The sequence below is a fragment of the Vicugna pacos genome, chromosome 14 (genome assembly GCF_048564905.1).
Source record: "Vicugna pacos chromosome 14, VicPac4, whole genome shotgun sequence".
In the NCBI taxonomy this organism is placed as follows: Eukaryota; Metazoa; Chordata; class Mammalia; order Artiodactyla; family Camelidae; genus Vicugna; species Vicugna pacos.
Window position 1 is genome coordinate 19,270,440 of NC_133000.1, and position 26,339 is coordinate 19,296,778.

Below are 26,339 nucleotides of genomic sequence, written 5' to 3' on the forward strand. Positions count from 1 at the left end.
GCAAAGCTCAAATATTTATATTGATGCTGTTTAGCTTGGGCCATGGAATTTTTTGGTTTGGGCTGACACAGGATACGTATTCCCCTGTTGTAATTATCTAGGGAAAATATTGTTCCAAGAAGTTCATAAAAAAGATATAACTTGTCACTGTCCGTGATTGGCGGTAGCGACTGTGCATAACAGAGGCTTGGCTTGATTAAGTGCTGAATCCTTTCTTGTTTCCGTAGAGGTCCCATCATTCAGCCTGGTAAATGCAGACATGGGAATGCAGCTGTTTCTGAAGATTCTCTGGAGGGTGATGGTCCCTAGAGGCGTTCCAGGGCCTCAAACACAAAGATACCATTATCCCCTAGTCATTGCTGATGGGGGCTTGCGGTGCTGTCATGGGACTGATGCTCCCATCTTAAAAGGACTTGTGATTGCCCTTTGAGGCCTCTCCGAGGGTCATTAGAACTTACTACACTTTAAATAAATGAGTTAGGAGACATCCTGGGACTTCAGAGTTTTGCTTATTTTCTTCCTTAATTTAGGCACACTCTTCTTCCTTCCTTTGACAGTTCAGCTCCGGCATCTTATCAGGCAGAGCTGGGGAAGGTCCTCCCTGACCACTTGGGTTCCTCTGTAACTGACATAACTTGTCTCTACTGCGTAGTCAAGAATCTGATATTCATTACATCTTGCTCTTTTCAGTCATTCAAATATTATTGCTCAGAAAGATTAAAGGGGGCAATAAGATACTTACATACATGACTGAAATATAAACTAGAAAGCGATGTAGGAACTCAAGTGAAGGAGATGATATTTCTGGCCAGGACATCGGAACAACCCCCACGGAATAGGTTAGATTTAAGGTAGAACTTGGGGAAAAAAAAGGTGCTGACAGATGAATTGTTTCTTGCACAGAATGTTACACCTTCATTAGCTTAGAATCCGAGTTCTCTTCCGTAGTGTCCTTCCTGACATAATGGTTCGGTGGTTGACCCAGAGTAGGTGCCTCATACATGTTTGTCACCCGAGGCGATGAAATAACCATTCCCCTAGGGGGAGAAGGGTTGAGGTGCTGTAACGGAAGCATCCAACCTCACAGCAGAACAAAAGCAGATCCTTGCCCAGGGGCCCTGGAATGGTTTTCAAGAGGGCATGTTTCCTTTCACCTCCTTCTTGGCTTCCTGGACCCCAGTTACTTCGATGCCACATTAAAGAGAAGGTGAAGGAGTGAATGAGGGTCTGAGCGGTAGAGTCTGGCTGCTTTTACAAAATCATCTTTGAAGTTGGATCTGTGGCTGCTTCATCCTGGAGTGAAGAGAAGCCATCCCAGAAACCCAACTGAAGTTGGCTGTATATAAGCTTCACTGGTTTTGGTTTGTTTTTTTGTTTGTTTTTTGCCTGACGCTGTTGCCTCTGACATGTCTGCTGTGCATTTAATTAAGAAAGGTTATACCTGATTCAGATAGCCACCAAATGAGAGTGTGAGCTCTGGAGAGATCCAGGAGTCAGGGGACGCTAGGTCCTCGGTTCCCACCAGCAGACCTGCTTCTGCACCTGAGGAGACACTTGCCGTCCTTTCTGAAGCTGCTCCGCTTCCCGGTCCCCACTTCGCCCATCATCAGTTACCAAAGGGCCACGGATGAACTTGCACTGGGGGGCAGGATCTGAACATTCCTCCTGCCTTGTAGGGCTGTCCCCACCCTGGCTCTGCTAGACAGTTGCGGGAAGCTCACAGTGATGCATGGCCATCTGCTGGAGGAGAACTTGTCTGCAATTACCTGCCACTGACCTTGGCCTAATTTGTCATGTTTTGGCTGATACTCCAAAGATGAAGGATGAGGTACCTATTCGATGTGATGTACCGCATCCTTCCTCCGAAGTGAAGTTTGTTTTCTTAGCCAAGGATTCTAGTCTGTTATATTAAAAACCCAAGGTTTATTTTATAAACGTGACAACTAGACTTTATATGAGTCGTCTTCCATAAACCCTAAGCAGAACATGTAAAATGTCATTCTAAGTGCCAGGTTTTTTTTTTTTCCCTAATCCCATTTTTTTTTTTCTCACAGAATTTTGAAAACGGCTTAAATCTAATTGGCTCCCCCAGGATCTCAGCTCCTGATCCATTTGCGGTGCTTCTTTTTTGCGAGGCATCTGGAGAGACTGAGCTGCCGCTGCTGGTCGGCACGCAGGGGAGGAGGATGCTGCAGCTTTTTCTTTTCCTTCCTTAGAAACTTTCAGATTTTGGCTTAAGTCTTCCCGAGCTGCTTCGGTGTTTGATTTTTGCAGTTGTCTTGGCAACACTGAGTTCTGCCTTTCCTATTATTGAATTTCCTATGAATGAGAATGGCGGCCATGACCACCACCACCGGTGGTGGCCAGCTGCATTTACCCTGAAAGAAAAATGGAGAGAAAAAGACAAAAAACAAAAACAAAAGCAAAATCATAGTAGTGGCAGAGTCTAGGCCCTCGTAAACGATCCTTACCAAGCCCAGTTCTAATAAATAGGCTTTATGTGAATCTAGTCTACTAAAAGTCAGCACCTGTTTGCACAACAGAGCTGAGTTATTTTTAGTGGCCCAGAGTTGGATGTTCCTGGAGTCTGAACAATGAGAGAAAACTGACAGAATCTCTCCCCTAATCACAGCGAGGCCACACCTTTGAAACCCCACATCGTGAGGCAAATAAGAGAGAAACTCCCTAATTATAGGGAAGGGGAAAGGAAAGGGGGAGTGTGTAAGCAAGCCAGGGGCTTTTCCTTTTTTTCTGAAAATGTTCATTTTAGCCAGATACTTAAGGATCTGAGCTATAACCACAACAGAAACACAAACTTACGGTGTTTGTTTTTAAATATATTAATTATTAAAGGGTATTTAAAAGGCTCTGGTTTCAGAGCCTCAGTTCCACTGTGCACTTGAAAGCTAGGAATAAGGAAAGTCAAGCCATCTGGGAGGCTGTTGACCTGCTTTGGGACAGCCACGCTGAGGGCGCACCGCGAAGCCAGACAGGAAAGCCCAGGGAATGTAGGGCTTAGGCCGCCTTTTGTTGTTGGATTAGAAGGAGCGTATGAAGCCGTAGCAAGAAACTTGTTCCTATTTTGGAAGAGAAATGATTTAAAGTCTATATTCGGAGAGCCTTATCTTGCAATATTTGATATTGCCTTCTCTTAAACACAGGCCAGAAGAGTGACAATTAAGAGTGGGTTCAAACTTTGTTTTGATTAAATGCCTCTTGGTTGTGTGTGTGTGTGTGTGTGTGTGTGTGTGTGTGTGTGTCTGTCTGTTTGTGTAGGACCCAAGTGAGAAAATCTGTTTGATTGCAATCTGATTGTTCTGTTATTGGGTAGGCAGAACTTGCCCAAGCATAGAAAAACCTAATTTTAGGCTTAGCAGGCAATGAAGGTAATCATAAAACATGTTTATTGCGTTAAAAACAGTAAGCTCCTTGTTCATTCATTTAAGACTGTTTCTCAAGATCTTCTTCCCAAGATAAAAATTTGTACATCTGCCAAACGGGATAAGGGCCAGCCAGACTCCATGTACTCATTCTGTTGTCCTCAGGGAGACAGCACAGACCAGGGGCACCGGGAGTCCAGCATTAGCGCTGTTGGTGCCTCCACAGAGCAGTACAACCACCGGTGAATGGCCCTTGGTTTTTCTCATGTATGAAATAAGAAAACTGGATTAGGGGACCTATGAGGCCCTTTCTGCCTCTAACAGTCTATGAAACAAAGGTGTAAACAGTGGAAGGAAAAGCAGGAGGGATTTTCTGGACAGAGGAGGAAAAGAGTCAGGGCAGGACTGCAGCAAATTTCTGTCTCCGTCTTAGTTCAACCCCTGCCTCCCTGATGGTTTGAGGTCACTCAGAAATGCTCCTCCTGCCTGTCCCCCTTACACGCTCTCCTTTTCTCTCTTTCCCGTTTTTCTTCACCTCTTTACATCCTTACCCATCACTGTCTTCATGTCTGTCTGAGGAAGAGATGGGGCTAGAATTGGTCAGGAAGACACAAGGAAAATCATGAAACTTGGAAAGAGAATTTTCCACTTTGCTTTCTCCCATTCATGTCCTAGGATCTGTAATAGCTTCAGTTTGACTAAATAAAAAAATGAAGCTTTTAAACTCGTGGGTTGTATGTTCATAATGATGGTAATCACAATACAGGTGCCAACGCTGAGTGCTCACTGTATGCCCGGAACCACTCTTAACGCGGTGGGAGGGATAACTTAGTGAATCCTCATAACAGCCCTAACGAGGTGGGTCCTGTTATTCGCACCATGATGTGGAGGAAGACGCTGGATCAGAAAGGTTGAGTAACTTGCCCTTTCGTGTCCAGCTCATTATGGCAAAGTTGGCTTTCGTTCCCAGGTAGTTGTTTTCCGGTGTCGCTGCTTTTACCCGCTCGGCTTGCTGCATCTCCTCCCAGGCAGAGATGATATGTTTTATTCATTTTTCGCATCCCCTAGAGAGTTTGGTACAACACTTGAGGAAAGTGTGCTTTGAATTTGTGCCGGATGGAATTAAAGGCACCGCGTCCTCCCTGGGAGAGGGAGCTGTCCAAGGCGGCCGGTGCCTCCGGGGTAGAAGCTGTGCTGTTGTGCCTCCCAGCTCTGCTTGTTGACAAATCTTTGACTTGGTATTTGAAAGCGTTCACCTCCTGTCTGTGTGAACGCTTTTAATTTAGAAGTTTCAGTTTTAATATAGTTAGACTAGTTTAAAGGAGTCAAATTGTGTTTCTATGCAAACAGTGAAGCTGTAATATTACTAAAACAAATGTAGCTGGTAGGTTAATATATGCACCAAGAAATAGCTAGGAACAGAGGATCAGTGGCAGCGCTAGCTTTAGTTCTTAGGAAAAAAAAATTCCTTTAAGGAATTTTAAATTTTGTTTGCTTGAACCCAGTTGGCTTTGGAAGTATGCTAGTTTTTCACTTTTGAACATTTGACTCGGGAAAATAAACATAGATCAATATGTTTACATTCCAGGGTCAGTCTTTCTACATTTATGATGTTAAGGGTGAGAGAAGGAAATCAAAGAGCTAATTTTTAAATTTTTGTTGCCATGGTACAAGGATATGGTACAATATTGCCAAGAAGCACTTAGTGATTTCGAGGACGTCTGTAATAGAGGGTGAAGAGTGCGTTGTTTATTCATTATGTCCTCTGAGATCTCACCTGGTGGTCAGATTTCCAGCAGCTCCATCATCTGGAACATATATATGTGACCAAAAGTATAGGACCATGGAAGATTAATGTTAGAAAGGATCTTTGAGATCATTTAACCCAAACTTCCTTATTTTGCAGATGAAAAAGTACAGCCTTAAATGAGTCAGGGGCCTAGTCATGGATTAGAATAAAGTCATCAAATAGAAAACAGTAATTATAAAGGTTGCATGCTATTTACTCTATTAATTCACTTTATAAATATTTGTTGAGTGCCGACTATGTACGGGGGATCTAGCAGGTCTCCTTGGACTTGGAAAGATGCGAGTCCTCCTTGAAGCTCTTACTAAACATGTTTCATGAGGCCATAGCTGAGAAATACGTGAGAATGATTCCTGGTAAACTCTTTGAAGATGACGAAGATTTTGTCTTGTTAATTACTCAGTGTCTCATGCCTTCCTGAGGATGAAGCTACTGACCATGGAAGAAATGAAAACCATGATCACAGGGTCAAAAGCTGGAAATGTTTAATGTGAGCAAATCTACTGACTTACAAAGCCTACAGAGTTATAACTTCTCATTCCATTGTTAAGTCTTGAGTTCATGTTGATAACCCTGAGTCAAGAAAATGTTACAGCTCTTTCGACCTGCTCTTTTAGCAAAGTGGTTAAGTATACCATACATTTTAGAAAGCTTTCAAACATAAGGAATATTGATGGGCTTCAGTTCTCTGGGACATTTACTCATTTAGTCATCAACACAGTTAGTCATCAAAATCGGTTGAACACTTGTTATGCACAACAGCTTCTCTCTGAACCAGGAGTAGACAAGTTTGATGTTGGTGGAGGGGAGGTGGACCATCATTGTAGAGAACTGATGTTTATCCGTTAGCTTCACAGCAGGGTTTTGTATACTGAAGCGCCATTGTAAAGGGTGGTATGAAAGGTGTCATGCTAGACTTGTGATAGAAAGGGGGAAATATATAAGCGACAGCAGCTTCTGCAACCTGGGCCGTGTGCCGAGTCTGTGACGTCATTTGATCCTCGTCAGTTCCGTGTGGTACTCGGAGGTAACCGCACCTTGCTGACGAGGAAGCTTAGAATCAAGGACTGAGTTAATTTGCCCAATATGACATAATGGCAAACATCAGGATTTGAATCTGTATCTATGTAGCTTGGCCCATTGAGCTTAAAGCAAGTGGCATTTCCTTCTGTAACTGACATGGGGTGCAGCTTGAATGACACATGCATTCATCCATTTGTGTGCCCATCCATCCATCCAACAAATATTTGAAGGCCAGCTTTATGTCAGACTCTTTAAGGAGAGGCAGATATGAATGAACAGAAATTTGAACTACAGGATAATGTAATAAATGATAAAAGTGCTTGACAGAACCATACAACTGTGATGGCTTTTTATTTTAGCCTATAGACTCAGTACCGTTACTTTAAGATCATACCTTACATTTGAGGGATTTTTTTTTAATTTTAGAAAATATTGATTAGCCATGAAAACAGAATTAAATCATTTATAGTTAGCAAATTAATTTTTGTAACTGCACATTGGTGCTATGTTGGTGATGTAGGCCTCATGACTAAACAAAGTCAAGCTTCCTCTCCCTCTACCTTCAGGCTGAAGTTTCCCCATCCAGCATCCTGTGTGATGCTGTAGGCACATCTGTTGTAGCACCTCCCAGATTCCAGGTAAGTCAGCATCAGCGGACGCTGGTTTATTGCCTCACCAATTCTGAATTAGTGAAGCCTAGATTAGTGAAGTTTACAGCACATAGAGGACAAGAAATAGACTAACAGCGTGTTCTAGAAAGCACAGGGTCTCCAGTCGCAAGATCTGGGTCTGAGTGAAGGCTCTTTCAAACCTGTGTGGCATTGCGCAAAATTTTAAGTCTCTGTGAGTCTGGGTTTATTGATCTCATAGTGTGTATGGCACGTAGTTGTTGTGAGAATGAAATGACACTGTAGATGTAAAAAATGCTTTGCAAAGAAAGCGATGGTGTGTAATTGTGTAAGGATAGGGTTGTCACTCTGATAATTGGCTGGCAAGGGTATCAGGTGTCTTACGAGGATAAAAGGGTATTTGACATCAGGCCCAAGCTGTGAAAGAAAGACAAGAAATAGAGCAGTGCAGAGAGGTTATTTTGCCTGTGAAGGGAGAGGAGTGTGACATTTGCCGTGCTGTCACCCACACTGTTCCTTGCCATTGCCCGTGACAGGTACCACTGGGGTCCTGCATCCTTCTGCTTCCAGGCTCTGGAGTCGCCTCTAAGATGTCTCTCAGTGGGGTTGAAAGCCTGCTACCCTGGACGCCTCCCTGGTTTCTAGTCCACTGCTTGCTTTTGGTCATTCCTACTCGCGTGCTTGTCTGCCCTCCAGGCCCCCACCGTCGGCCCACCTGGCTCGCTGACTTAGGCTCTAACTAGGCGCAGACGCTCTGAGTCCAGCCCCCTGTGAACTATCCTCAGTTTACCTGCACTCTTGCCATCTGTCTTTCCTGAACTCTCTTTGCAAATCGCAATCACCACACTACCAAAAAGAAGAAAGAACATCTGAATGGAATGACAAGACAGAGTTAGGAAAATGATGCACCCGAGCAGGGCTCTGTAGGCAGATAGGGTCCGGTGGAGGATCTCGATGTGAATGAAGCTGTGGGTTGTTTCAGAGAGAGAGCCGCGCGAGTGTCTGTCTAACAACAGAGCAGGTGTCCACTCTCCTTCCGTGTGTGCCGAGCGTATTGGCCATGGGTATCCCCGGGAAAACATTTGGTAAGAAAATCAACATTGACGGGGACTGATTCCCATCTTTACATATGATTTTAACCCTGAAAAGTGATTTTCTAAATCCCCTGGTTGGAGGTCAGGGAGCAGCTGGCCAAACATCTCAAGCCCTTTTCTCCCTAACCTGCTGCTCGGGTGCTCAGGCCGGTTACCATGGGTACTGCTGGCTGCGACCACGCAGTCCGCACATGGGGCTGTGCTTGCGGCATCGGGGTCCTTTGGAAACACACTGTTAGAGAAAAGCAGCAGAGAGGAGGTCTGCAAATCAACAAGAAAAGCAGGCAGCCCACAGTCGGGAGGGACGGAGTGTATGTAACTCACAGCGACAAACACGGAGGCGGACACCCCCTCACTGTTTCCCTCTCAGACATCAAGATGTGAGGTGGGAGACTCGCAGCTTCTGGGGGAGAGCCTGGTGGCTGGAAAAGGAGTGTGTTGTGAAGCCCTGTAGAGGTGGTGTACGGGCTAGCAGTGCGGCCAGCCCTCCCAGGCCCGCCCCCTGTCTTCTTTAAATATGATCGGAATGGTTTTAGCAGTAACTTCATCGAGTTGAATTTTGCTCCTTTAAATAATGTTGCAAAAACCAGACCTGTCAACCCTTTGCTCCTAATGTTTTTATTTCCCTTTTCCTAATATGTGGTGCTTTTCGTGTGCTTTGAGAAACCCAGAGAAGAGGTGAGGAGGTCCCAGTGAGGCGGATCAGGAGACAGTCTTACGCCCGTTTCTTCTGTTTTGGAGGAAGCTCCGTCTCTGTCACCCCAAGAAGGTTTCTGAAGGGCTCGTGCGTGAGAGGTCTTGTTGTTCATAATTAAAACATCTGGTTAAAAATCAGTGTCACGTTGCACTTGAGTATTTGACTTGCTCTCTGTGAGGTTTGCTTTCATGTTATTGATTTTTTTTTTTTAAGATTTGTCAGCCACATTTTATGGCTGATTTAAATAGTGTCCAGACAGGATGGGTAAAGGAAAGGGGGCAACACCTCCCCACCCCTCACCTCATCCGGAGTGTGTGTCCCACAGCATGTTGTGGATGGTTTACCCCGAGGGGTGTGATGTGCGGTGTGGACGCCTGGTTCCTAGTTCAGCTCTGCCCGTGCCTGGCCCTGTGACTTCCCGCAAGGCTCTTCACCTCATTTGCCCTCGGCTTCCTTGCGTGTTAACGGGCACACAACAACCACAACCACAACACAACTCTTTCCCTTTATTTCTTGAAAGATTGTTGAAATGATTTCAAATATTCTTGGAATTGCAAAGCCTGTCTATTAAACATGCCATATATTTGCACATATCCCTATACGTAAGTGTATGTGAGTGTACGTGTCTTTCTCTCCCTCACACACACACACATTTGCTTTTCTGATGAAGGCAGAGGTCACGCCAGTCGCACTTGAGCTCCCTTGGTGGACCTGGATGCTCCCACTGCCTCCTTCGGGCTCCGCGTGGCACCTTGTGTGGTCCTCACAGGTAATTTCCCAAGGCCCTTCCCCGTCTCAGTGAACAGCGTCTCCTCCTGTTCAGAAATCATCTTTAACTTCTCGTTCTCCATCACCTCCCACTTCCAAACTATCCATCGTCAGTCCTGTCAGCTCTTCTTTCAAAACATATTTCAAATCCAGTCACTTCTGCAGCTGCTGCCCACGACCACCATCGTCAGCCTCTGTTGACTCCTCTCTCTAATCCATTTCCCACATGGTAGCCCGGTGACTTGTCAGATACGTAAAACATGTGACAAGCCCCGCTTCACACTAGCCGGTGGCTCCTGGTGCCTTTAGAGTAGAATTCTAACTCCTCCCCGTCACCTCCTTGGTGTCATTCCCTGCCCTGCCCTGGTTACTATATTCTAGCAAAGCCGGACTCCTTTTTGTTCTTCAATGCCCCACACTTTTTTACTTTAAGAATTTTTTTAAAAAAGACTTCCTTTTTAAGAGTGGTTTTAGGTTCACAGCAGAATTGAGGAAATACAGAGAGTTCTCATATATCTCCTGCCTGAAGGCACAGTCTCTCCCACTGAGGACATCCCCCACCAGAGCGATACATTTGTTACAGTCGATGACCCTACACTGACACGTCACCATCACCCAAAGTCCATGCTTAACCTTAGGGCTCAATCTTAGTGTTGTACCTTCTATGGCTTTTGGTAAATGTGTGATGACATGTATCTACCATTATGCAGAAGTCACACAATGTCATACAGAAGTTCCACTGCCCTACAAAGTCTCTGTACTTCTCTTGTTCATCTCGTCCTCTCCCCAGTTCCTTGCAACCACTGATCTTTTTACTTTCTGCATAGCTTTGCCTTTTCCGGAACGTCGTGTAGTTGCAATCATACAGGAGATGGGCGGTTCCGATTAGCTCCTTTCACTTAGTCCTATGCATTTAAGATTCCTCCACGTCTTTCCACGACCTTGACCTTAAGGATTTTGCTGTAGCTCTTTGCTCTGCTTGTCTCTTCCTGTCTGCCCTGTTTACCTGGCCTCTCCTACCCCATCACCCTACTGTCTGTGCTTCATCACACTTGTTACCCTCTGATGTCTTCTCTTACTGTTTACTGCTAAGCTCTGTGGGAGTGGAGGTCTTGTCTGCCTCACTTCTGACTGCACCCCAGTATCAGGAACTGTTCTCAGTGCACAGCAGGTGCTCAGTCAATGCTGGGAGAGTTGACTGCATCAGTGACCCGAATATACTAACCCCCTTCAGCTTTGCTCTTCTGTCCCACTTGGTTTTCAGGGTGGTGAACTCTCTCATTGACGCAGCTCCAGACTCTGTTCAGAGGAAGAGGCCGACATTCTTGTTAAGTCACTGAGGCTGAGAATTATTTCTTGTTCACCGCTGGCTTCTGAAGCTCTCTTGATTGTCTGCTGAATGTAATGGGCCCCCAGGCAGATGGCAGTTGGGAGCCTTGGTGGCAATCGGTCACGTTGCCAGAGAGAGCAGAGGCGGGAGGAAATGATTAAGGGAAAAGAGCAGAAAAGTATGATTTAACATTTACTGAGTCACACGTTGGACTCAAAGCTGTGTATAACATAAAAGGAGAATTAGGAGACAAGTCAGAAATAAAATGAGTGAGCACGCAGACACACACAAGTACCACAGAGAGGAAAGTGTTTCTCTGGACGCCTTCTCTCATTTACCAGACAGCACCCATATCACGCTATATGGGCTGGTTCAGAAGAGAAGTGATGCAGCCCATGTTTGTGGCCCGGTCACGCCCCGTGGGGCACAGAGAGGCCTGCGATGTCATTACTGCTTTTTAAAGAAACTTTGTCCAAGGCTAACAGACTTTCTAGGGAGACCAAACCAAGTGAAGCTGAGTTTAATGTTCTCATTAAAATGTTAAGGAGCTTTATTCACGAACGACTGAAGCCGTAATTGCTTTGTCCTCGTAAACTATGGAAATATGTGGGGATCTCTTAGTGAGGCATTCATGGGCCACCCCCCTCCATGGGAAGGCCTGTTTAGCCGAGGGCGTGGCTGGATCTCAGGACTGAGAAGGGGATTGTCTGGGTTCTGTTATACCTTCCCAGGGTGCAGTGGAAGTGGTGGCAATGGGTGCCCCTTCCTTGCTCTGCCTTCATTCTGCAGCTCCTGCTGTGGATGCACTATTTGCCTGTTTGACCTTGAGTTCTAACTTGGAAATCATACGAGAAATGAACACTCGTATACACGTGTGCACACAGATGCTGTGGAAGAAAGTGGTTTATATCCTTCCCATAAGCAGCAGCTTATCCAGGTGAGGTCAGAGGTCATGAAAGTGTTGAGGTGCTGGTGAAACTGAGCAGGAAGTTGATCTGGAAAGGACACCACGTGGATCACAGGGGGGGACGGCACTCCGAGTGGGCTTTGGGCCGTCACAGACTTCCCCTCCTTTCTGCAGTTCTCAGCGGCCCAGTTAAACAGCACAGCTGTGGGACTTGAGGGAGTGAAGGCAGATGACAAGTACAACTATTTTCTTCTTCCTGGAAATACTTACAATGATGTATAGGCAAGACTGAAATTGTAGAGCTCAGGCCCTCATGTGATTAGGAAACTCTATTGCTGGACACCTCAAAATGAAATTTAAGGGGAGGAACGCTTAAAACATGCTGTCTCTTCTTTAGTTTCTTATTATTAGAAGACCCTGCTTGTTGAATGGTAACAAACCTAGGTCTCGTGATATGCAGATGTAGTAATATAAGTAATTGCTTTAAAATACTCTTTCTGCACGGATGGGCCATCGAGGCATTTTGCACTGGATTGGATTTAAATTAAAATACGTGCCCTAGAGCTGCTGAAGTTTTCTCTTCAAGAGGCAGAATCCTTCTTTTCAGATTACAGGGTGCAGGGCGTTTGTTAAAACTGATTCGGGACGGAGTGGGCAATGGTGTTGAAAGTTACCACTGGGTCTTTCTAGATCTTTCTGGATGATAATGGGGTAGGTGTTTGAAGATGTCTTTTCTTGTGGGGGGGGGAGGTGGTGACCATCTCAGCCCAATGATTTTAATGGTGTTAATGTTGCTAATGTTAAAAAGAACTGCTTGTGAATTTTTGAACACGAAGAAAGTGAACGCCTACTCCAGGAACACTGATTATATGTAATAAAATACGTTTAAGACATTTTTAAGAGCAAGTGATAACCAGTTGCACCACCAGCTAGGCCAGCTCTGCTCTCACTCTTGGTTGATTGGAGTGACTTGCATCCCTGTTTGGGGAGCTGCTAACCGGGTCCCTGAGCTCCCACGGGAGTCGAGAGGGGTGGGACCTCTCGGGGTTCTGAGTAGGCGTAGCTCCACCCATCACATCTCCTCGCTGCCCACCCCCACCCCAGCGTTTTCCAAGCTGGGGTTACAATCCCTTTCCTGGTCTTCAGAGTGAATCCATTCTGGAGCCTTCTTGGCTTGCCCCGGGAATCTTGGGGAGCCATGGTCAGGTCATCACTTCCTAGTGTGACTCACAGAGTTTGAAGAAGAAGAATGCTGTGATGAGACCGTCACTAATACCAGGTTGTGAACCAAACATCATGGAAACAAACAGAGGAACTGACTAATTTATCCCAGACTGCTGTGCTCTTTTCGAGAACTTTCGTCTGTTCTCGAGAGATTTTCTATTTGCTCATTTGCTATTGGAAAATTAGTTGTCACATCTGACCACTCCGTGTCCCTACCCGGCCGCCCCCTCTTCCCTTCCTACTTCTTGGAGATGAGTGACATCCAAAACCCTGTGTTGACCTTATGATTAGGTGGCAATGATGAAAGCTGGGGGAGATTTTCCATGTTTGTCGTAGTCTTTTCCTCCAGCTGCTTGATTCTGTTGTGACTTAGGTTTATGTCGATGGATCAGTCGATTCTTTGATTAGTTAACTCATTCGTTCCTCACATGTTTGGGGAGCATCTCCTGTATTTCCTCTAGGCACCATAAAGGGTGAGCAAACCAGATCTGTCCGCGGAGTTTTGCTGATGGTTCGCAGGGGTTGAAAATAAGAGTGAAACACCTAAAGAAAACCCGATTGCTTCTTTGTAATTCAAAGAGCATGTATCAGATTGCCCTTCCGCAGCCGCCTCTGCAGAGTTCTCCTGAGTGCATTTCACGGGGGAAGTGGTTCCAGGCATTTTCTATATTACAGTAATCTTCATCTACTTGCTAGGTTTCCTGATGGGGCATTATATGAACCTCTTTGTGTGCTGTGTTGTGCCTTTATCAGGAAGCACTCTGCTAACTCCTGCTGTATTGTCACCAGCCCTGGGCAAGTCAATCATCTTGGGAGGGTTTGGGCGATGGGCACAAGAGGGGCAAGATTAACATTAAGGAGAGAGCTGAATTCATGGTAGGGTGGAGGGAGCATCCCTACAGAAAACCAGAGATAGAATGAAGCCCTTTTGCCTAGATTACTTTACACCTCTGTATCCTTTGATTACACCAGCTGAACATTCCAGAATTGTCCTACATTTTTAAAAAACTGTTGAGAAAATGCTAGCTTACTGCATTTTTTAAATTTTCTTTTTTCTTTTTTCCTTCTCAACTGTTGACCTGGCAGCAGGTCGGGAGAATCTTGGGAACTCCAAGTGTGACAGTGAATCAGCAGAGGGGTCCAGCAATTTTCCTGTCACTTCTCACCTCTGGGCCGGGGAGGACTGGCTACACGCTGATCACAGAGATTCGACTTGAGGAAAGGAGAGAGCAAAGAAGAGGGGAAAGATGTGTGGGAGTTTTAGTGAAGAAAAGGGAAAAGAGATAGAACAAGGGAAAGAAGGTAGAAAGATGCTCTGTTACCCTCGCTTCTCTTCCTCATTACAGGAGGGGCTGAGAGGCAGGCTGAGAGGGAGAAGAAGGGAGTTGAATCAGAGATGGGAGGGCGCTTGGAGGTGGTGAGGGAGAAGGAGAATGAGTCAGAGAAATCACAGGAGGAAGTGAGGGGGAAGGAGGCAGGGTAGGGTCTATTTAAATTCAGGGAGAGGAGACAGGCAGAGGCAGTGGAGAACACACTGTGGTCTCACCGAGAGCCTTCAGTTGCTCCCAGCGGTGCACCTGCCAAATGGCCAGTGTCCCTCACTGAAGACAGTTTGCTGACTTTTGTGTTAACTTTAATGCGATTCCTTTTATGGTCCCCGTATCGCTGGTTGAGGTTTCATTGACACTCCGTGTGATCAGCCAGCAGCTGTGGAGGCACGGTTCTGTTGTCCCTGCCCCCTTGCAGTGTTCAGCAGACTTCTGAGTCGGAGCTCCATGCATTTGATGTTTGCCATTCCTCCTTGTCTACAGGTAGGAGAGTTGAAAGGAGAGAAAATGTTCCCGAGGGCTGCCACAGTTACAGCTCGTGCATGCAAATATTCAAAGCAGTTGAGAGGGAAAAAACTATAAAATCACTATCCAACATTTTTTCTAAGCAAGGTAGTTGACTCCTTCATTGCTGGTCTGAACGCTCACCCTAATCCAGCTTCTCACTCACTGGCCCTGTAGGTGGGCTGCTTCTTGAAAAATCTTTCCTCTTCTTTGTTGAAAGCTCAGCTCAGGAAGCCTCCACAGAGCTCCAGGTCTGGGGCAGGTGCTTTCTGAGTGTGCACCCGTGCCTCCCTCTGCACCCTTCCTCCCCTCCTGCGCTGACCCTTCCCTGCGAGAGCTCCCATTTCCTGCTTTAATTTCCGTCCTGCCACTGCACTTGGGGCTCTTTGCCCAGTGTGGGTTAATATGGATTGTGGAGTAGGTAGATATGTCCACTCTCCGGTTACGGAATGAATGACTGGCCTACGGTGCTGGTCTTTTGAGTGTAAAACAAAGTTCTTCTAGAATCAGCTATGATTTTCGATGTCAGTTTTCAACTAGCCTGTATACTCTGGAAGAGAAGAGTTGACGTGGCCAGCCAGTAAGGGGTTTCTGGAGAGTTTAGTAGGTCCCCAGATTCGTTCTACTGTAATAGAAGGACTGTGATTCTGTTAACCCCTGGACACCAGAGGATGGTCTTGAAGTTTCAGGCAACCTATTTCTTATGATTCCAAGTGATTTCAGGTCAGATGCATCAGACACTTCAAAACCACGCTTCTCCGACCTGAATGAGCATAGGAATCACCTGAGTTCAAATGCAGATTCTGTTTCAGGAGGTCTCAGCCTTTCAGGCTCCCTGGTGGTACTGACTTTGCTGGTCCGTGGACCCAACTTGCGTCGCGAGATTTCAAAATACTTGCTAATGAACAAAGCTGAGACTTCTTTTGTGAAAATCTCTAGATGCATTTTTATAGTTTGCAGAACAACAGACTTCCTGGGAGAAAACTTACAAGTGCCTAACTCGTATTTCAGGTGGGCAATGCACCAGAAGTCTTTCCCACACTTCAGCAGAGTAACCCTATAGTGGTCAGCTCCTCACACTGCTTCCGAATGATACTCCTGGTCATCCTGCTCTTCCTTAATATACAGCTTTATTACTTAGGCTTTTCTAGGTTTGGGAGGCCCTGGCCCTGGCTCTTGTCTGGGTCCGGTGACTTTAGCAATAGGGACCACTTTTAAAGCAGAAATATTCTTTGGAAGATTGACAGTTCAAGGGCTGTGTTTATGATGAGACCTTCACACTCAGTGATTATGACTATGCAGAGACCTTCTCCAAGGACAGGCAGTTAGAATGGCTGGAAATAGGAAAGGGCGACTTCCAGCTTGAAATTTGTAAGCGAAGCCTCGCATCTGCTTACATATGTTCAGATGACTCTCTCAGTTTGATGTTAGAAATTCTCTCTAACAAGGCGGCCTTTATCTTACAGGCCCTTCGCAGCCAGCATGATACCATCTTTCTAACCCTTGGAGGAGAGAGGGCTCACCGTGCTCAGGTAAAGGGATGGTGGGTATAGCAAGGGACAAGCACGACTAACGGCAGATCACTTGTCACCGTGTGAGAAGTGATGCAGCTTAACTGTACAGTTGACGTCATTCTCGTGTATGCGTTTTGCTCACTTATAACCAGGGTGCAGATGGCCAGTCATAGTGGTCTGAGTAAACTAACAGGCATCTGGGGAGCATCCACAGGGTACCTACTACGGGGTGGACACCCAGTGAGGAAGCAGGACTGGTCACCTGAAATCTCTTTCCATCTTCTGCAGAGTTAACACAGAATTATTGCTGTTGTTCATCGTCACTACGTTATCAGAAGACGATCTTTTCAACATTTATGTAAATAGGTGACTACTGAAGACTCTTTTAATTAAAGTCTTATCTCTGCCCTCTTATCTGAAGTTGCCCTTCTAAAGATTCTTTGCATTTTCCTTTTAAATAAATGCATGTCCCACAACTTTGATTTGCCCGAATAGGTCACCAAGATTAATTTTTCCATTAACCTTTATTGCTTCTGTTTCTTTCCGATCATCCTTTCAGAGGATTAAACGGTCCCCGTTGGGTCAGCCTCTGTACAGGATACAAACCATCATTTTGTTTGATGGGCTTTATGGAACTGACATGGACGGTGGTGGTGTGTGGTCCAGTGACTGGACCTGGCCCCCTTGACTGAGTCAAACCATCTGTAGACAGAGGCCCACGAGGAGTTCCATTGGATCTGGCAGTTTTGTCATTGGCTTTGCTTCTTTTGGGACCCAGTCTGTGTTAGTTTTCTCTGGCAGTTGTACTAAAGTAGCACAAAGTGGGGGACTTAAACCACAGACACTTACCTCACAGTTTTGGAGGCTAGAATCAAAATCAAGGCGTCAGCGGGGCTGGCTCCTTCTGAGAGCTGTGAGGGAGAATATGGTCCACGCCTTTCTCCTGGCTTCTGGTAGCCTCAGGTGTCCCTTGGTCCATGGATGGCCATCTTCTTCCTGTTGCTTCACATTGTCCGTCTCTCTGTTCCAACTTCCCCTTGTTATCTCCACCTGTCACACTGGATTAGAGACCACTTTAATGACTTTATTGTAATTTGGCCATCTGCATAAACTCTAAACAAGGCCCCATCTACATGTGTGAGAGATTAGGACTTCCACATCTTTTGGGAGTACATAATTCAACCCATTATACTGTCTAAGGGAAGGGGACTTGATTCCTCTTGGTTTGCCCTAAAGAAACCAGTGTGATTCTTATTGCTTCATAGTGGTTGAATGAGTGAGCGGCAACGACCATAATGCCCATGGTCAAATCAATTTGCAGAAGCGAAGTGCAGTGAGCAGAAGTGGGCGGGTGTTCTGCTGAGCCTTGTCCTCAGCGAACCCTTACTTTCAGGAGAGTCCAAGTTCAAAGACATCATAAATGGAATAAAAGTTTTCTTTTAGAAGTAACAGCAAGCAGACATCTTTCTAAGACATGGCCCTCTGCGAGAGCCAGGCCCGCTTTCTCTGCTGGCGACGCCAATTTACTTGCCATCTTTATCAGTACATCACCGTTGTCTTTTCAGCTAATTCAATACCATTTAAATCATACTTAGCTAGGCTCTTCTTTCCTTCCAGCTGCATCACTTTGCACTTATTAAATTTAACATCCTGTTTCAGAGCTCTCGCCTATAAATGCTGCCCTGAAACAGATCTCCTGTCATTGTGTCTTCTCTCTTCTCTGTGCTTCCTTGGCTCCAAATTATTAGCAGTGGTCTTTGGCGTGTTTATATTTCAGTTCTGATGAAATACGAAGCGACTGGTCTTAAGGTAGCCCTTAAGTGACCCATTCTTCAGGGATGTTTGTCTAGAAAACCCTCATTTCCTGCAAGGGGAGATCTTCCTGGACGTGCCTACTGTGACTTCCAGGAAAGGACTACCTTTCTGTCCCCGAAAGGAAGCCTCCTACTGAGAGAAGTCAGAGGCCGGTGGCGGGCTTCCTCCTGGCGATGAAGTAGGCATCTTTAGGGGCCCTGCGGATTGACTTCTGCCCCTGGGTTAGGGCTGCAGGCAGTCGGGCCAACCTCTCGATACTGAGCGTGTGGCTCAGGCCCCGGCCTCCCCAAGGCCACACAGCAGGTGAGCTGGGATAATTCACTTCCAGGCTTCTCAGCCCCACAGGAGCTTCCCTGTTCCTGGGGGTGGGGCTACAGGCTGTCCCACGGCCAAGTGACAGCATTGGCCTGGACAGCACTGGATTTATAAGATGGTGACAGGCAGCAGAAAAAGAAAATGAAAATAAAAATTCACTTTAGCATTTTTCACACTGACATTAGTGCCTAAGAACATTGGTAAATCGCATGACAGATATTTATGGGGTGTGTGATGCAGGCAGGCACAGTTCCACCAAACGCCGTCGCATAAGGATGTGTAACTTCGTCCTGCTTACGTTTCCTCCACTGCTCTTTTTTCCATTTTACTGAAGTGCTTACTACCCTCTATTCGAAGCTGTTCTATAAATTACCCTGTCAATCCCCTTGTTTGTTTTGTGAGAATGTCTACAGGAATAAATTAAAAGGAAAACAATTTGTTCTGGTCACACAACGAGCAGATCAGAGTGATGCTGGAAGAGCCCTTTGACGACTGCATGTCGGTTTCAGTGAGCCGTTGCATCTTGGTTATTAAACTGTCCTTAAATAGCTTGCTTATTGCCCTAAAGTATGCACTGCTGCGGTTACAGCATTCTCATAAATCTTACTGCAATAACTAGGTTGTTTTGTGTGTACCTAACACTTCTCTCCTATTAAAGAGGAATAAACCGGAAATAAAATCTCAGGTGCCTTGAAAACTAAAAACTAGTTCATCATTGCTAAGTCTTTTCCCCTACTTCCACTTTGTACTCTCCAATTTCATTAACCTGAGATTTCTGAAAATTCAGCTCTAAGAGTTTTGTGGAATTGATGATAATACACATATTCATTGTTAGACTCCAATTTTAAAAAGGAAAATGATTTTTATGTTTTTTTTTAGGTAGCAATTAATATGGCAATTTTTAAAAGACATCTGAAATTAGAATGCGTGTTTATGATACATGGGAAACATTGTAATTAAAGCAATTTTTCTTTGAATCAGGAGTCTATCAGACTTTCTTAGAAAATATTTGCACGTGGGTGAGTTAAAATATGAATCTCGGTGTTTGTTCTCTTTGGGTTCTTTTTCTGGCTTTGTCTCCTGATGCTTCCTTTTTTTGTTTCTTTTAAATCTGTATTTTATATGCAGTGCTTTTAGGCTGATGATATAAAAATTCTGAAGAGGGGCAGCGGGCTGTTGGCAGGGAACTCAGAAGCTGGCCGTTCTCCTCCACCTCCTGCTCCCCCGACGTTTGGTTCCCACTGAGCTCTGTTAAGTTTCCGTAATGCTTTCATCATCTTACTTCCCTTTGCCCTTTCATATATGAACATCCTTTTCTGGGCTTTTCTTTCCTTTTTTCTTTTGTTGGTTCATATGACCATTCCATTGGTCCATTCATTCATTCCCTCCTTCCCTCATTCATCCATTCATGTGTTGTCCTTGCATGTACCACACATCGCTCTGGGGATAACATCAGGGGTGTTCTAATTTAGGTGGGAGATGCTCATGTAAAAAATTATTGCAGTGATGGCGCTCTGTGCTCTGTGCTCCTTCCACACAGGACAGAGGGCTCCTGAGTTGGCTGCAGGGAGTCCAGAAATGCTTTAGAGAGAAGGTGGCACTTGAGTGGAGGTTGGAAGGTGTAGAACATTGCCAGGTGGACCAGCGTGGTGGAGAGAGAACATTCCAGAGGAGACAGGGCCCGGGCAGCTTAGCGGGGAGGTGTGAGGGAGCAGGTGTGCTGTTTGGGTGGATGCTGTGGGAGCGTGAAGTGGGAGGGAGAGAGGGTGAGGGGCTGGGTCAGGCTCCGCAGGAAGGCAGGCATTGAATCTCGAAGGTCCCTTTCCCCTTCCAGGTTGCTGAGCCTTCTTTCCGTCTCATGTCTACACACTGCAGTTGCCTTCCGTTCATCCCACACGTGGCAAGGAGGCTGACTGTGTTCACAGGCTTGTCTCCTGCCCAACTCCTCCCGGCCTCACTGCTTCTACAGGGAAGTCAGGCCTCCCGCACCTGGCACTTGCAGATCTCAGCCCTTTCTCTCTTTCACGGACTCTCTAAGTCATCTGTCCCAACTAGATTTGCCTGCTTTTCTTCTCAGGCACAGTGTGTTCCTTCCCCCTTCCAGCTTCCATGTTCAGAGTCCTCCCGTCCCACAGGGTCTCACTCACATTCTCCTCCTTTGTGAAACTGCCCTCCGCTCCTAAGAAATTTACCCGTTCTGAGTGCCAGGAGAACTTTCAGTGGACTCTGCACATCATGCCTGTCATGTGCCTCTTTTACATCACGTGGTAGTTTAGTAACACCCTCAGGAGGGCTGGCAGGTGTTGCGGGGAGGGCCTCCGTATGTGTCCTGTTTACTCTGAAAGTGTGGCATCTCGCAAACAGTAGACAGTGCATTGACGTTTGTTAAAAGAAATGGAGGGAAAACAGAGTTCGTTTAATTCATGAGGCTGTCACGGAGGTGGAACAGAGGGGTGGATTAATTGTTCCGTGGAAGAGGCAGTCGTGGATGCAGTATGCAGTTGGAACTCTTGCAGAGCGGAGTAATTATCAGCAAGAGGAGAAGGATTACATTAACTGAAAAGCTGGGATGTGCACAGAAAACGGTCCCCTCTGAAGAGTAGTTAAATCGCCCGAAGGCCGAGACACGGGAAGAAGAAACCAGCAAAGCCGTGAGGCCGCACGTGGCTGGGCTTGACAGTGAGTGACAAATGGCAGAACAGGTGACAGCACCGATATCGCATTAAGAAGCTCTGCAGCCTTCTGTGGGGCGGCCTCTGGCAGGCTTGATTCAATCTGAGACTTCTCAGTTGCAGATCTGGACACAATCACAAATTCAGAAATGTATTTATGAAGGTCTGTTGCCACTGAGCCCAAAGGACCAGAATCCTATTACTTGCGATTTTGAAAAGGGTAAACATGAATAACTGAAAGGAGATGTTGATTAAAGAAGTAATAGGAGCAGGAATAATGGAATTAGAGTAATTGAGGCAATATTGCGCCTAATGGGCCCTGTTCTCTCAACGCCTTTCTTCTGCTCTGCGAATCGAGTTGGCCCTTCGAGTTGATTGGACCCTGTGCACAGAAAGAGAAGAACATGATGGGAGAATTAGTATTGCTGTCTAAAAAAATAATCAATCTGTTGTTCTTACAGAACATCAGTCAGCCAGTGAGGTCAATTAGCTGGGATCTTTTTCATTCGGCGTCTAAGGTAATGAGACAAAATGATGAGCAAAGACTGTCAGCCTTGCACATAGTAGATACTCAGGAAATGTTTCTCGAATTAAAAACCGAAGGACACCAAGGATTGGGTGTAAAAACAACTTCAGGGGAAGTGCTTTTGTCAGGACTAATTCAGTCCCATCCCTTTTCCTTGACTGACTTTGTCTATAGTTCTGTAGACGGAGAAGGCTCGATTTCATTGATCTCTGAAGTGAGTTCTCTCACGTGTCTACTGCCGGGCTGCCCGGGCCGACTTTGCGTGACCTTGGATCACTGTGTTATTTAGGATCTGAACCATTTTCTGTGACTAAGTTTTTGGCCCTGTAGCATGCTGGCTGATTATATCTTCTGAAACTTTACCTTGATGACATCACTCCTTCTTCAGAAAACGTGTGTCCTCTTTGTCTACCAAGTTGTAGGCTCATGGACCTTCGCAGTTCACCCCCGCTCGCGGCTCTGAAGAACTCCTGCGTTTAGACTTGTCCCACGACCCGTCCACACTTGACTCCCACTAGCACCTACCCAGACCCGATGGGGAAGACAGATTTTGTCTGTTCATTGTGTCATCCCACTTTCACAAACAGGCACGATATTCTCCTTGGAATTCTTCTCATGTTATATCCATCTGAGTCCGTCTGCCCGCGGTGATAGTTCCATTCCTTAAAACCGTGCATTATCAAAAACCATGTTCTTTATTTCAGTGAGATAGATGGTGTTAGGGACCAGAGAGTTGCAGAGCCACAGTGACAGAGTTGTTTTACCAGCAGTTCTTTCAGTGATAATGGAGTTTCCAGTATCTACAAGAGTGTAACTTCAAAATCTAAGCAGCACTGAGAAAAAATACAACATTTTACTGGATCTCTTTTCACAAGTTTGTAGTGAACTTAACTGGTATTTTTAAAAATGATTTCAACATCTTAATGACCTGCTATGGTGAAAAACTGAGAATTAAGACTTAAAGCTGCTGTATTATAAGCAGAAGAGCTTTTTTTCCCTCTTCTGCTAGCAGCCTTAGTCTGCATTAAGTAAATCTTATTTCTCAATTGATCACTTTGTATCTAATACACATTATGCAGACTCTGCAGAAGAAAGGTCTAACATTTATTCTTCAAAACTGAGTTTAAATCCATTTTCCTCCAGTGCGTTCGCCCCTTACCTTTCTACTCTTCTGTCTGGTGCTCTTCCCCTCTGCAGACCCTTTTTTAGGTTAATTATCAATTCAGGGACCTCTTTACTATTTAACCTTTTTTGAGAATTTTTAGAGACTGTTCTGAAATAAGGACATATTTTTATTTCCCACTTTGCCTGATGCATTGTTAGGACAGTGTGACATCCTGGTTTACAAAAATATTCAATTATTAACTTCAGTTTCACCAAAATCCCCAAATTGCTATTTTCCCTACTTCTTATTCCACCTGAACATTAGGCCTTGTCTGAATGGTTAACTTTTTTTTAAATTGCGTAATCCCCATTTCAATATCAATATGAAAAGATTGGTTTCAGGTTAAAGATGAATACACGTTTTAGTTTCTGGCAATTCCCAAAACAGCATTAAAATGATATTTAAGGGTTTTTTCCCTCCTAAATTTACACACCTACAAAAACAAAGAAATGGGACAACAGCCGTAGCATTTGGAAATCTGGGATACAAGTGGATGAATGGTAGCTTCCTGAGCAGAGGAGAAAAGAAGTGGCCTTATTTATACTGACGAACTCTGCAAAAGCTGAGGCATTTTCAGCAACAGGAGCCCCCTGGAAATGAGAGTGAGGATGGGATTACAATTAAGAGTATTGGTTGAAAGTTCAGGTCTGCTCCCCAACTTTGCACAAGGAGGTAGTGGCCCCTTTTCCTCTCCAGCATAGGAATGGATATTATTTTTTTTTTTTTCTGTAGAGATGATAAAATAGAGGTTTCTGGATTGAAAAGTATCAGTAAAAGCTAGAAGTGGTACTGCATAGTCTTGCAAACAGGGAGACTGCGTAGTTTACCACATCCCAAGGACCCTGGCTGCCTCCTCCCTGCCCCCCAGCCTGAGGGCAGCCGGGATGATTCCCCACCTGTAGGAGACTCCAGGAAATTCTGACCTAAAAATAAACATGAGGATCCAGACAACAGGGGTTCCCCCAAAGAAAAGGCCGAACTAGAACAATCCTAAAATAAATCCCCCACCCAACACACACATGTAACCTTCCCGTTGACTTTCTAAGGCCTCTCACCCTTAATTATCAGCAGACAGCCTAGGATCATCAGACATTTAAGGACAGTCTCTGTTATGAGAGACAGAAACTAAAACATGGATGCAGGGAAAAAGCAACTTGGATGCAGCTGAACTTTTGCAGGAAGAAGAAATCTTAAAAAAAGAAATCGTTCCTATCTTCAGAGAAATAAGGCGTGATATTACAACCACGAAACAGAACAGGTTTATAAAGACTGGGAGATAAAGTTAAGGAAATTTCCCAGAATGTGGAGGAAAAAGAGAAAGAACAGAGAGTAATATAGAAAAAAAAATAAACTCACAAGATCGATCTGCTAGGTTAAATGTCCAAAAATAGTAGCACCAGATTGAGAGAATATAGAAAACAGAGGACAGAAAACGATCAAAGGAATAATTCAAAGATATTTCTCCCAACCAAAGGTTCAGAGTGTCCTGACTAAAAGATAAAACCAATACTTCATCATTAAACTTGAAAGGACTATGATGTGCCCTGATAAATGATGGGGTAACCAATAAAAAGAAAAACCCCAGATCCCAGAGATGGGACCGCATGAGAGCTAGCTGTGCAGTGGGACTAGTGACCCACCGATCTAAATGGAGTAGGTGGCGGCCTTCAGGAGGGACCTCATCAAGATGATAAAACTTGTAAGACACCTGATGTGTTGGTACTGAGGGGAGATTGACAAATCTGGGGGAGGCTTTGGGGATAAAACTCCTGAGAAGTACATAAGGAAACCAACCCAAGTTAAATGTAACAATGATTAACTCCAGGAAGGACAAAAGTAATGCGGAAAAGGAAATGTAATCATGGAACATTACGTGACTCAGCTACTAACAGTGTCTCTGTATCTATAATGATATAAAAATGGATATTTAGTATAACTGGAATTGTGCTAGAACTCTGAGAGGATAGGGACATGGGACAATTATACGTGTATGAAAAAAAAATCAAACAAAAATAACCCTCATCCTCCTCCTTGGGAAGCCAACAGAGAGCACTTAAAATCGAAAAACCAAGAAGTAGTAATATAAGCATGTTGTTTAAATTAGTTCTCTGATTCACCTCTTGACACATGTAGAAACAGATACTTAATAACGTCATGAGCTGGACACGTTCAGTTGGGGACTATGTAGATAAGAAACTTCCAAATAAAATCTTCTCAAATTTTCAAATGAGAAACCTGAGCTTGCTTTTGTGAACATAACTTTTTGTCTTGCTTATTTGCCTGAAATAGCTCAACATAATTCTTGACCCAGATGCCAGTGATTCTCCTTTTCAAAATCGTGTTGGTCACTGTCAGATACTACCTGATAGCGATTAAGAAATAGACAAGCCATTTCACCACTGTCCCAAAGTTTGCAACAGTTAAAATTCTATTTTAAAGATTCAGTAGCTTTACTCCTTTTCTTTGCTCTATAAATGCAATACTCTGATACTTCTCATTGAAATTTTTTTCTATGATGTAATTAAAACTCATGATGGGACCCTAATTAGTAAAACACATGGTCATTGTCAGAGCAGTCACTCTGTAGGTTGCTGGGATGCTAAGGAAAGCGCATCAGCCCCCAGTGAAAAGAAGTTTCTGAAACCCATAAAGAGAGAATTTGGGGAGCTGATACTTGTAGCTCTGCCCACCAGGTCCCCATCCCTGACTTTTCTAGAGCCCCGCCTCCAGCCAGATGTACCTGCACACCTGGAATACAAACTCCTCCCCCAGCATCAGGGGCCGCTTCTTCACAAAGGGCAGTGGTCCTGGCGCAGCAGCCTGTTGACCTGAGTGTCTGTGGACGTTTCATGCTTCTCAGCAGCTCAGTGAGGACTGTGCCTTCGGATTCTAGGGAAGCTGATGGCCACCTGTGACCTGTCCAGAGGCGCCGGCTGCCCATGGCCCGACCTGGTCCTCTGCGGCTGAGGGGTGTCAGTCCCTCATAGCAAACCTGGAACCAGTTCCCAGCACAGCAGTGTGCCGGGACCTCCCGCTGGGGAAGCACTGATTTCCAGATGCAGAGACAGATTCCAAGATTATGACTTAAAGAGTTGAAAGCAGTTAACCTCTGGGCCTAGCGCTACTTAAGGAGCGAGACTGTGTTATGAATACATTGAAATACAAAGTAGTTGTTAAGGAATATCTCTCATGTGGTCATGCTAGATCTTCCAGACCTTTTGGAAAGAGCTGCTTTGAACTCCCGTTTCCATGAGATGAGACGGTGAAATGTACACAACTGTAGAATATGGTCTCCTCCTTAAATTCAGAGGCTCTTCCGTTTGTGCATTATCTATGTGCTGTGTTTTACCATCTTTCCTCAAGTATATGGTCAAGGACAATGCATCTGAAGACAGCGAAGTGCATCGTTAACTAGAAGGAAAAAGAGAAGTTGGAATGAACAGAGAATATTGCTTGTTCTTTAAATCTCCAGTTGCCCCGCTGTCCCTTTACCATGGTCCCAGGGAAGTTAGTAATAATGTTTTAGGAGAAGAGTTAGGAAGTGGATAGTCAGTCTTTCACTAAATTAGCTGGAAAAGAAGAAACACACTTAAGAATATGTAGCAGAGGACGCCGTCCTTCTGCAGAGGAAACAGAGCGCG

General features: G+C 45.1%; 1 protein-coding gene across 9 annotated transcripts in view; it reads left to right on the forward strand.

Moving 5' to 3' along the window:
• Window positions 1–26,339, forward strand: part of ENOX1 (ecto-NOX disulfide-thiol exchanger 1) — a 509,205-nt gene that overhangs the window by 85,870 nt on the left and 396,996 nt on the right. For 7 of the 9 annotated variants that reach the window (XM_072976305.1, XM_072976293.1, XM_072976304.1 and 4 more), the window contains exon 2: window positions 16,158–16,223. The exons of the other annotated variants lie outside the window; for them this stretch is intronic. The gene's annotated coding sequence lies outside the window, so the exon portion shown is untranslated. The remainder of the gene's footprint in view (window positions 1–16,157; window positions 16,224–26,339) is intronic. 9 annotated transcript variants of the gene reach the window in all.